The following is an 11,346-nucleotide window of genomic DNA, read 5'->3' as shown; positions in this document are numbered from 1 at the left end:
TGTGCTCATGTTTGAGAGCTGCTGCATTACTATTCTAATGTTATATTTTAGGTAAGAATGACATTTTCAGAAGGACTGATGAGGTTTTTTTTTTCTGATTAGTATTTTTAGATTGGAGGCCAAAGGTCATTTTTTTTTTTGTAAAAATGTTAGTACTTTTTATAAATAACATCTATTTACAACTTGAAAGAAATTACAACAAATTTCCGTTTTAAAATTTTCATGTCAGAGGACCAAGGCTGACATTTCAAAGATGACCCTAAAAGAATACAAGGAGAAGTTGAGTGTGAGGAATAAAAATGCCACCCATTAAAAAAAGAAGTGGAAAATAAGCACCAGTACCGAAAATAGTTTCAAAATGGTGAAGGCTGGAAGCAAGCACAGAACAGATGACCCAGATACTGTGTGGTTTTGCATCGAGAGGATTTCACAAAATGTACCTCAAACATGGAAATGCCTAATAACTTCTGGCATAGGAAATAGTGCACTAACGATCGATTTATATAAGTCCAGTAAAGAAATGAAACAGGAAACTTGGGCTTAATGTCATCCTGACATATCTATAGTTTTCCCTCTAAGGTTTGGAGAGATACCGGTAGACAGGAATCTTCACTGCAACGTCATCTTAAACAGGCAGCTTGAATGAATAGGGCTCACTTGCACGTTGGTTGTTTGAAAGCAACATTGCTTTCCTGTGAAAAATCATACTGTTGGACAGAAGATTGCAGGCTGGACAGTGGAATCCTTCATGCAAGGATACCGTAGTGCTGGTAGTGGTGCAAGGTCCCTGCCAGGTTGGATCCCAGAAGTGACCTGTTCAACTGCGGGGCTGAGGTTAGGGTGGGGAGGTGGGATGGGACCTGGAGGGAGGGGAATCGGGAAAGGCTGGGGAGTCCTCTGGTGGAAGGAATGGGGGCTCCCTTTACCGCAGTGTCAATAGTAGGGGGACTATGAGTGGAGGAGGGAGGTTCTGCAGTTGAGTGTCCAAACACGTGAGTTGTCAGCAAGCTGGATAACTGAAAGTCGGGAACTGCCCCTATCTGCCATTGAGTGCCTACTGTAGAGCCAGCCTCTGAAGCAAGATTGAAGGGCACAGTGGTTATGCTTGCTGGCTTTGCAGAAGATGGGTCCTGGTAGGTCCCAATGAGCTCCCTGGTAGGTAACCTTGGGCTAGGCACTAAGACCTGCCGTGCTTGGTGTCCTCATCTGGAAAATGGAGGTGATGTAATAGTAGTTTTTCCTTACAAGGCTGTTGTGCAAATTGAGTGACATAATGCCTTTGAAGCGCTTAACACACTGAGCGTTTATGTTAGATGTTGTCGTCCACAATTAGTCCCCTGAGAGACTTTAGTTAAATGATTCTTACTCTTTTTTGAAAAAGAAAATGACAGATTAGAGTTTATTAGAGAGGTTGATTAGCTAAAACATGTAAGAAGTATAAAGAGGACTTTAATGGTTGTGGGAAATTGCACTTTCTCATATGAGCTGGTGATCCACATCTCCGAATCTTCACAAAAGATCCCGCCACTAGAAAATCTTACTAGGAGTGTGTTCCATAGGGCTTTAGGAATTCTAGAGAAAATAAATACAGGAAAATTTTCCATAATAATTCATGATGGATAAAGTATGTTTATTATTATAGTGGTTATTTTTTTTTTTCAATATGACCGTTCTTTGAAAGTAATGGGATTTAAAAAAGAAAACAAAACAAAGCAAAAACAAGCCCTGCCTGATAGTGCAGGGACACTGCCTGGATATATTTAGTCATGCATCTTTACTTTTCTGACAGTCCCAACTGCTGAGAATATTCACAAGTGTGATTTTTGCCTTTGTTGCTTTGCTGGGTAAATACAGATAATACACTGCCCTTCTGGGCTTTAAAAATGCTCTGAAAGGCCTAAAAGGTTACAGCTATTTGGCTGTGCCACAGGGTTTCCCAGGGCCCTAGTGATGTGTGGGCAAAGCAATGTTGGCTATGTGGCACTCAGTGAGTGTGCTAGCTACTGCCAATGTCATCTAGATGATACTACTGAGACAGGACCTCCCAAGCCACACATGTGTCTGTCCCAAGGATTTGGAACACATCCCTGAGGCTGTGATTATAGGCAGTTTCCTTGGCACCTTTCACCATTACTCCCCAACTGCCTTATCTTTCAGTCATCCTTCAAAATGCTAGCTTTGAGTAGATGCAGCCCAGTCTGCCTTATTCCTCAGTGTATCACTAGTACTTTTTACAGGGCCTGGGACACATTAGGGGATCTATCAATATTAAATAGATAATTGGCCAGGGCTGGTTTTCTAAACTTGCATGGACTCCTACACAAAGTCTAATCTCAACCTGAGCTCCAAGAAGTTAGGATTAAGAGAAGGATTTGTGGTCACACACTGAGAACACTTAATACCCAGGCAGTAGTGAGGCCAAATATTAGTAACATAGAATACATGGGGATGATGCGTCTTCTTCTCCACCCCATTTCAGCCTGGAAAAGTCATGTGTCTTGACTGTGCTCTGAGCTGAAGGAAATCTAGAAAAATTAGCTTAAATGTCAAGAAGGCAGATGCATGTCAGTCCTTATTGACACTTTGGAAAACAGGTCTAGGGACCGTTTATTCATCCAACAAATATTTGTTGAGGCCCTACTATGTGCCAGGAATGATTCTAGGCACTGGTGATATATCAGTAACCAAAACAGACAATTTCCTTGTCCTCATGGATTTCCATTGAAGTGGAGCAAAATAGACAGGAAACAAAGAGGTCAATAGCAAAGGGTGGTGAGGGAACTATGATAAAGAAAACTAAAGCAGGCTGAGGGGAGGCAGAAAGTCAGGGGTTGCTATTTTAGGTAGGCTGGTCAGAAAAGGGCATCCTGGAGCAGAAACACTATGGACAGAGACGTGAATACAAGGATCATAATAACATCTCAAGGAAGAGGATTCCAGGATGAGGGAAGAGTGAGTGTAAAGAACCTGAAGTAGGGGTGACATTGGCATATTCAAGAAACAGCACGAGGGCCTATCTGGCTGAAGAGTGTGCAAAGGAGAGAGCAGAAGAAATGAATTCAGCAAGGAAGTGGGAGCCAGTTGCTGGAAAACATTTTAGGCCAAGGCCAGGACGTTGGGTTTATTCTAAGTGTGATAAGAGGCTTGTGAGCAGAGAAGTCATCTCCATTTTTAAAGGAGGACTCTGGCTGCCTGTTATGTTGAGAAGAAACACTGGAGACAGAGGGGGAAGCAGGGAGACCAGCTCGGCGGCTATTACAGAAGATCTGGTAAGAATTCAAAGTAGCTTGGATAAGGATGGGAGGGCAGAAGAAATAGTAAATGAAGAAATCTGGGATATGATTTAGAGACTGAGCCAATGGATTGAAGATAGCATTTGAGAAAAAGAGAAGACCAAGGATGACTTCAAGATTTTTTACCTCATTAAATGGAAGTTTTTCCTGCGATGGGACACACAAGGATTGGGTTTTGTGAAGGGGAAATAAAAGATTTGGTTTGGGATCTGGGATACTATTATAGTGACCTGTTGCTGCATAACAAACCACCCAAGACTTAGTAACTTAAACCTGCAATTATTATTATTTTCCATGTTTCTGTAGGTTATCTGGGCTTAGCTGGAAAACTCGTGATTGTTTTTCTCTGGAATTTGCAGGGAGACATCTGGGGCTCACACATCTGGCTGGCAATTGATGCTGGCCATTCGCTGGCAGCTGCCAATGGCAGTGCCAGCATATGTTGCTTAGTCTCCTTACAGTAGGGCAGTTGGATTGCAAGAGGGAATACCCCTAACCGTTGCATTCCAAAAGAGCCAGGTAGAAGTTCCAAGGATTCTTATAACTAGCTTTACAAGCACCCAAATGTTACTTCTGCTGTGTTTTACTGGTTAAGCAAACCACTAAGGCCAGCCTGTATTCAAGGGAAGAGGAGTAGGACTTAACCTCTTGATTTGAGGAGCAGCGCACATGTATAGGGGGGGAACGTGTGATTGGCAGTCATCTTTGGACACCATCTATCACTGACACTCTGAGATGTGTATTGATATTCAAGTCTGGAACTCAGGAAGAGACTGGGTCTCCAGAAATTGGGCAGGAAATTTCTTCTCAGAGATTTTTGGTTAGATTGTTAGACCTGATATTGTTAAATTAGAATTTGCTCTCCTGCTTTTTCTTTAAAAAAGTGATCTAGCTGGAACTATGTTATTCTTTTACACGTGCCTGTGGTAGCTAATAAATGAAATGCATTCTTTTTAAAATCATCATTATTACTTAACACAACGTCTGATACTGTAGACACTTAATCATTATTAACAGCTATTACACTGTTGTACTTCCTTATTCACATTATTTCTAAACTGAATAGATGTCCTATGCTACGTCTCTGTGGCATGCATTTGTCCAGCTATATTCATGTTGGGTTGATTGTTCCTGATATTATAAAACATTTCAGACCCATTCTTCCTTCTGACCCCATTATTAATGTATGTACCTTTTCTCAGCCTAGAGTCTTCAGACGTATTTCCCAAGTCCACAAAATCTATAAGATTAAACTTTTCTGGATTTTCACACATATGATAATCTTAAAGTAATCTGAGCACATTCTAGAATTCCAAGACTACCTCCTTTTATTGAAGTACTCCATGCAATTTCATAGGGACATTTGCATTTAACATATGGTGTTAGTACCAAGTAAAGCCAAATTACTATACAATGCACACTCTAAGGTTTTTGCACTCATTCCACAGACAAAGGTTTAGTGGTCCATATCATTGGCATATGAAACTATAAAAACCTTAGAGCTGACCATTAGTACATATTCACAGAGTCATTGGCTATATTGTGAAATCTTATCTTTGAATTAGCAATGGTTAGATTGTAAATGCAGTAGTGAAAAACAGAATTTTTTTCTTTGTTAAACAGTATATTTTCATTTCAGTATCACATTTTGAAATCTGACAGGGCACCTGGGTGGCTCAGTCAGTTAAGAGTTGGACTCCTGATTTCGGCTTAGGTCATGATGTAACAGTTCATGCGATGGAGCCCTGCATGGACCTCTGTACTGACAATAAGTAGCCTGCTTGGGATTCTCTCTCTCTCTCTCTCTCTCTGCCTCTCCCCCACTTACAAGTGCATGCACTCACACTCTTTCCCTCCCTCTCAAAATAAATAAATTTTATATGTATATAATTCAGAAGTGTGCTAATTGGCCTTTTATAATAATGGATAAAGGATTTTAAAAATGCTTATTTTTAAAAAAGATAAGCAAAAAAAGATAACAATAATGGTCCAGCTTTGCAACAAGTGAAATGAAACACATCAATGCAAGCATCAGCAATTTAGTGGCAGCAAATAACATCATTCATTACTCTAATGTTGATAATTTGCATTTTATTGATTTTGTAGCTTAGTTTGTATTTAATTTGTAAGCTTGATTTAGTTTTAGATTTGCATAACATCTATGAGCATAAGGCAGTTACACTTCACTCATCTTAAAGAAACATAATTAAAATGATTTAAGTCAATGCTGATGATTTATATATTTGTTTCCTTTAAAGTCTTGCTTCATTACTCATGTTTGAGAAATACTGACTTTGTGAATAAACTTCTATAAATCTAAGAAATAGTCACATCATATTCTAGAAGGAAAGTAAAGAAAAAAATCACTATAGGGCTCATGTTTTTTTCTTCTCAGAGATGTTTATAGGCTTATAAAATTCTGGTTCCAGTTGTTTTTTTGTTTGTTTGTTTTTGCTGTTTGTTTTTTAAACATTTTCTGTTTGTTTTGCCTGTGTGGAACATAGGAGAAATTTCTACATGTATCTCTAGGCCTGCTTTCTGGTTTTCTAGAGAAATTTGCTCTGATTATATCAATCTACTTTCAGTTTCAGAAACATACCAAGCTCTTTGTGACCTCAGCACCATTGTACTTGCTGCGTCTTCTGTTCCAGCTAGAGCACTTTCCCTTGGCTTTTTGCATGGCTCATCCTTTTAAATCTTTAAGTCTTTGCTTAAATTTTCCTTCCTCAGGATGCCCTTCCATGATCACCTCTGTTTAAAGGAGTCTCCTCTTATTTTCTGTCACCACCTTATTCATTTCCCTCATAGTACTTATAAGATCTCTCATGAATCAAGATGTTTTACTTGGAGCACCTGGGTGGCTCAGTCAGTTCAGTGTCTGACTGTGGCTCAGGTCATGATCTCATGGTATATGAGTTCAAGCCCTCCATCGGGCTCTCTGCTGTCAGCACAGAACCTGCTTCAGATCCTCTGTCCCCCTCTCTCTCTGCCCCTCCCCCATTTACGCGCGCGCGCGCGCTCGCGCTCTCTCTCTCTCTCAAAAATAAATACATATTTAAAAAAATGTTTTACTTGCCCACTGCCTGCCTCTCCCATCAGACTATAAGAGGGAATGCTGCATATCTGTCTTTTTGAGTATTGTAGCATCGAGCACAGTCTGTGGCACACATAGGGACCCAATAAGCATTTACTAAATTTGGAAATATGCTAATCACTGCTTTTATGACTTCATGTATTCCTGGAAACCTGTCATCTAGGAAGCCAGGGTGAAAGTACCGATGACTTCTCAATGGTGAAAAATACCCAGTGAGTGAATTAAAGAATCCAGTAGAAGGTCTAGGTGTATTGGTTGAGCTGAGTGGTGCAAAGCAACCAAACATAGGGATCAACTTCCCAATAGAGGCAGCTTTGCTCACTGAGCTGCAAATACCCGATTGTTCTCCTGATTCCCATGGTTTGCCTGCCCTCATGGTTTGATGAGGGGGTAAGAGGGAAAAAAATGACCCTTTAAGGCCCTGTCCTATCAGACCATGCCAAAATGAGTACCTTAGTCAGGATAAGGACTATGCAAGTTGATACGCAATTGATGGATCCAGTGATCAAAATAATGAGTAGCTTCCAAGCCTTGGATTTTATCCACTTGTCTTTGAACTCTGATGAATTATGTATCAGATAATTACCACTTTTCATTATCTTGAATATGCACATTTCCCCCACCTTGTAATATTTCTGAAGTCAAGATGCATCTTAATAATTTATGTCATGTCATGGTTTACTTGGCAGCCTTTTTCTTTTTTAAATAATATATAGAACAATGTACATCTTACAATTCATGGAACTTTGGAGTCACTAAAATAAGTAACCCTCTCTCTCTCTCTCTCTCTTTTTTTTTTTTTTGAGACAATTGGTTAATAGTAATTGGTTAAATGAAGGCTCTTACTAGTGCTTTTCTAGGAACCAGCCATGGTAGAAGCATTTCAGCAAAGAGGATTTACCAACAATTCCTGTGCCACCATGATTATTTTCCAGCCAAGGAGTAGGTTCTGTTTTTCCTTCGCTTGAATCTAGGTCAATAATATGATTTACTTTGATCAACAGAATGTGGGGGAGTTAACACTGTGTGACTTACGGGTTATGATAGGACTTCCATTTCCTTTGAAGAGCCAGCCATGTCAGTGTACATACAACTACTAATACCCCCCAGCCATCAGCCAACCCAAGTGCCCTAACCACATGAATAAGGCCATCTTGGATCTTCTAGCTCCATGTGATCTGCCTCAGACAACACCTTGAACCATCCCCACGGAGCCTGGTCTGAATTCCTAATCCATAGAATCATGAAAAAGAACATGGTTTTTGTTTGAGTTCTCTAAAGTTGAGAGTGTTTTGTTACATGGTAATTGATAACTGGGACAGCAACTGAGTTAGGACTTAAGTCCTATAAACTATTTTCTCAATTTCCCCCAGTTTGGAAGAAACTCTCCTCCTCAAATGAAGAAATACTCTTCAATGATATGAGCCTTAGAAAAATTGCCCATGTTTTCCCCAGATCATATTTCCCAGCACTAACAACAACAACAAAAAAAATCTATGAAGTACTATGAGAAGACACAGTTCAAAAACAAATTGTGCTGGAATCATCATGTCCTCAAATCACCTTTCCATTCACAATTTTTTCTACTCCATGTGATGCTTCATTGAGTATGTGGAGTTCCTAAAAGATGTTTTTCTGCATAGCCTAATGTATAATTCCCTGCATAATCACCAGAGGATCACTTCTAAAAATGTCTAATACTTCAATATAAAAAATGATTGCCTAGTCATGGCAGTTCCGTAAGAGAACAATCTTTGAATGACGACTGTTGTTCAAGATCATGATTAGTCAGAGATAATGATCTGGATCTGACAAACCTCAGAACTACTAGGGCACAAGGCATGTGCCCCAAAGCAACAATTAGAGGGAATAGTGGAGGCAGATCTCCTGAGAACTGCCACTCAGAACAGCCATCCCTGCTGACCAAGCAGGATATCCTCAGTGTGTGCAGCAGTTTCTCAATAGGAAGTGTGAACATTAGGAACATTGCAAAAGGCAGGGCAGTGATTCTCAAAGATTAATATCCGGTGAGGTGTGAAAGGAAAACTTAAGCTACTTACTTTGCAGTAACAGCCTCAGAATGGAAAGCTATTTTGGTAGCCAAATGTGGAAAGTTAACATTAACCAAGTAAAACCATGGGGTCATAAAGCCAGGAATGTGCATGAATTCATAAGTCCAGTTTTCCTAAGCTTATTTGCTCTTCCAGAAGAAATTTTCCTCTATTTCTCCATGAAATATGATCACGTGTATGTTTACACTTTAAAATAAACCACATTATCTCTTATGGTCCTATCTATTATTCCTATTCCATAGCTTAATCCATGTATGCAATCCAATTGCTTTACCATTTCTTTAAATGTAAACATAATACTTTCTCCTTTGTGTCTGCCTAACCTTCTTAATAGGACACTAAAATTGAGAATGCAGGGCACCTGGGCGCCTCAGTCAATTAAGCGTCCAACTCCTGATTTCCTTTCAGGTTATGATCTCATGGTTCCTGAGGTCGAGCCCCATGTTGGATTCTGCAATGACAACACAGAGCCTGCTTGGGATTCTCTCTCTCTCTCTCTCTCTCTCTCTCTCTCTCTCTCTCTCTCTCTCTCTCTCTCTCTCTCCTCTCTAAGAGAAATAAACATTTTAAAAACTTGAGAATGAAATATCTCCTGCAGCCTTTGACTGGCACATGAGGACTTCTCTGGGATCTAGCAGGGGCTATAAAACCTTCTGTGAGTCCAAATGAATCTGTTGTCCCAGAAAACCTAGACAGTCATTCTGTTCCATATGGAATATGTCTGGACATCAATCTACTGATGGATGCAATCAAGACAAGGATCAATACTATCCCTATTATGATTTAGTGGAGACTCAACTTTATTTTGGATTACTATTTAACATCCAGGAGAGATGTTAACCCAGAGAAAACTATGGAATGGAATCATTACCAAGAAAAAGCAAACCACAAAGGAAAGGAGACTGTGGTCTCAGAAGATTTCAGCCTGACAGATACTACCATGAATTCAATGATCTGCAATGAGACAGAAAGTGTCCTTTTCCTAACAAGGGCAAAAGCCTACTGTCATTTTGTGGTTGTTGGAAAAGTACACTGACACTCAGTTGGCAACACCCCCCTGAGGCCTCCAGTTTTTTCTCTGGACCCCATCAACATTCCTGGGATAACAATGTCAGATATTATAGGCCATGTACTAAGAATCCTCATTTGAAGCTGGAAAACCACTATTGGTTTTTCTGCAAATAAATCTAGAAAAAACATCTTATGCTCTTTTCTAATAAAAGGAGGGGTGAGGAATTCACATGAACTCAAAGAGCCAAAATTGAGTTTCCTGGGACATGACTCTTCTCTCTTGACAAGAATAATTTAAAGTAGCTTTGGGGGTGGGAGTGTGAGATGCCCTTATAACCTCTCCCCAGTCTCCAACATTTACCCTCACAGCGCCTGAGTGTTTTCATTTCTCTTTGTGACACTCTACTGAAGGATCATCAACTAAGCCTACTTCTGAAGATACAAATGGCCTTGGCAAAGAGTGAAGCAGCAGAAACACTGATTTCACCCAAGGGCTAAGCACAGAGAACTGGCACCAGGCAGGGCTCCAGAAATGTGTTTGTGAATTTGAACTTGAAACTTGAAGGTTGAATGTATAGAAGATAGATTGGCACTCCCAGGTGAGGCACCAGAGTTTAGCTAGTGAGGCTAAGGAGAGGGGCAGCTGTAGTGGGGGAATGACTATTGGGAAATCATGGACCTGAGTGACATAGGACAAGGACAGTGGGAAACACTGTGCATTCAGAGGGAGAGGCTTTGCAAGGTGGTAAAGCATGTAAAAGTTGTGAAAGGGGGCCTTTCAAGGTCAGTATCATCTAGGGTTAGCCCTATTTTCAATAAGGGATGAGGGAGAGCTACTCATCCTCCTTCTTCTTCCTCCCTCTTTTGGTTCCCAGGGTCTAAGACTTAGGCTAGGACTATTGATCCCAAGACTTAACTTCACGGTGAACTTCTTCAGTCTTTTTGGCATCTGTGGACTGGTTTCTTCAAACTCAGTCATCCTTGTTAACCATGCTATATGGCACGATATTCTGCAAACCACTGGCTTAGAGAGACAACTCATGGGCTACTTTTAAGGTGATATTGTCTGTACCTCAGCTAAGATTTGCAAGGGTCAGTCTTCTGTTATTACACTCTGAGTTTATTAGGCTCAAGCTCCCTTGGTCAGCCTGAAGAACCACAATTTGCTAATGAGGGTTGGGCTTGAAACAGTTGGGCAATGAACCAGTTTCCTTTATCTTCCTTTGCATTGACAATGGTCATCATGATTCATATGACATAGTTCCTCGAAAGACCAAAAAAAAAAAAAAAAAAAAAAGATGCAAAACAAAATTCACAAAATACTTCCTACTGCCTATGGCTTGCAGATACATAATATCATTTTTAAGTGTATAGTTAAGAGTGTTTGGGGCTTCAGAGTTGGAGGCATTAGAAAAAACTATTTCTGATAACTGAATATAGGTAATTGAACTATATTTGTTTCTAATTTATCTTTTCTTTAGTTAACTTTCTCACTGCAAACAAGCTAAAAGGTAGTGAGTTTTAGCACAAAGCTGACTTCTTAAACATAGAAGTAAAGAGTTAAGGCTTTGTAAGCATGTACATGACACAGACAAATTAAAAACAAATTATATTATGGATTAAAACCCTGATGTTTGAATCTCCTTGTAGTAGTATAGTTAGAAGAAGAGGTTCAATCAGGATGTAGTAAGATGATAAAATCACTAAACTAAACTAGTGTGGTTTTCAAAGTGTGGCCAGAGGACCCCTGGGGAGCCCTGAATTCTTTTCAGGAAACCCACAGAGTCCTGCCTTTTCCAACTACGTATCTGTGTAAGGCTGGATTTTCATCATATACTTCAGCTAAAACAGCACAACTGACAGATTGAATGCAGAA

The sequence above is a fragment of the Felis catus genome, chromosome A2 (assembly GCF_018350175.1).
Source record: "Felis catus isolate Fca126 chromosome A2, F.catus_Fca126_mat1.0, whole genome shotgun sequence".
Lineage (NCBI taxonomy): Eukaryota > Metazoa > Chordata > Mammalia > Carnivora > Felidae > Felis > Felis catus.
The sequence above is the reverse complement of the archived record's forward strand: the minus strand, read 5'-3'. Positions refer to the sequence as shown.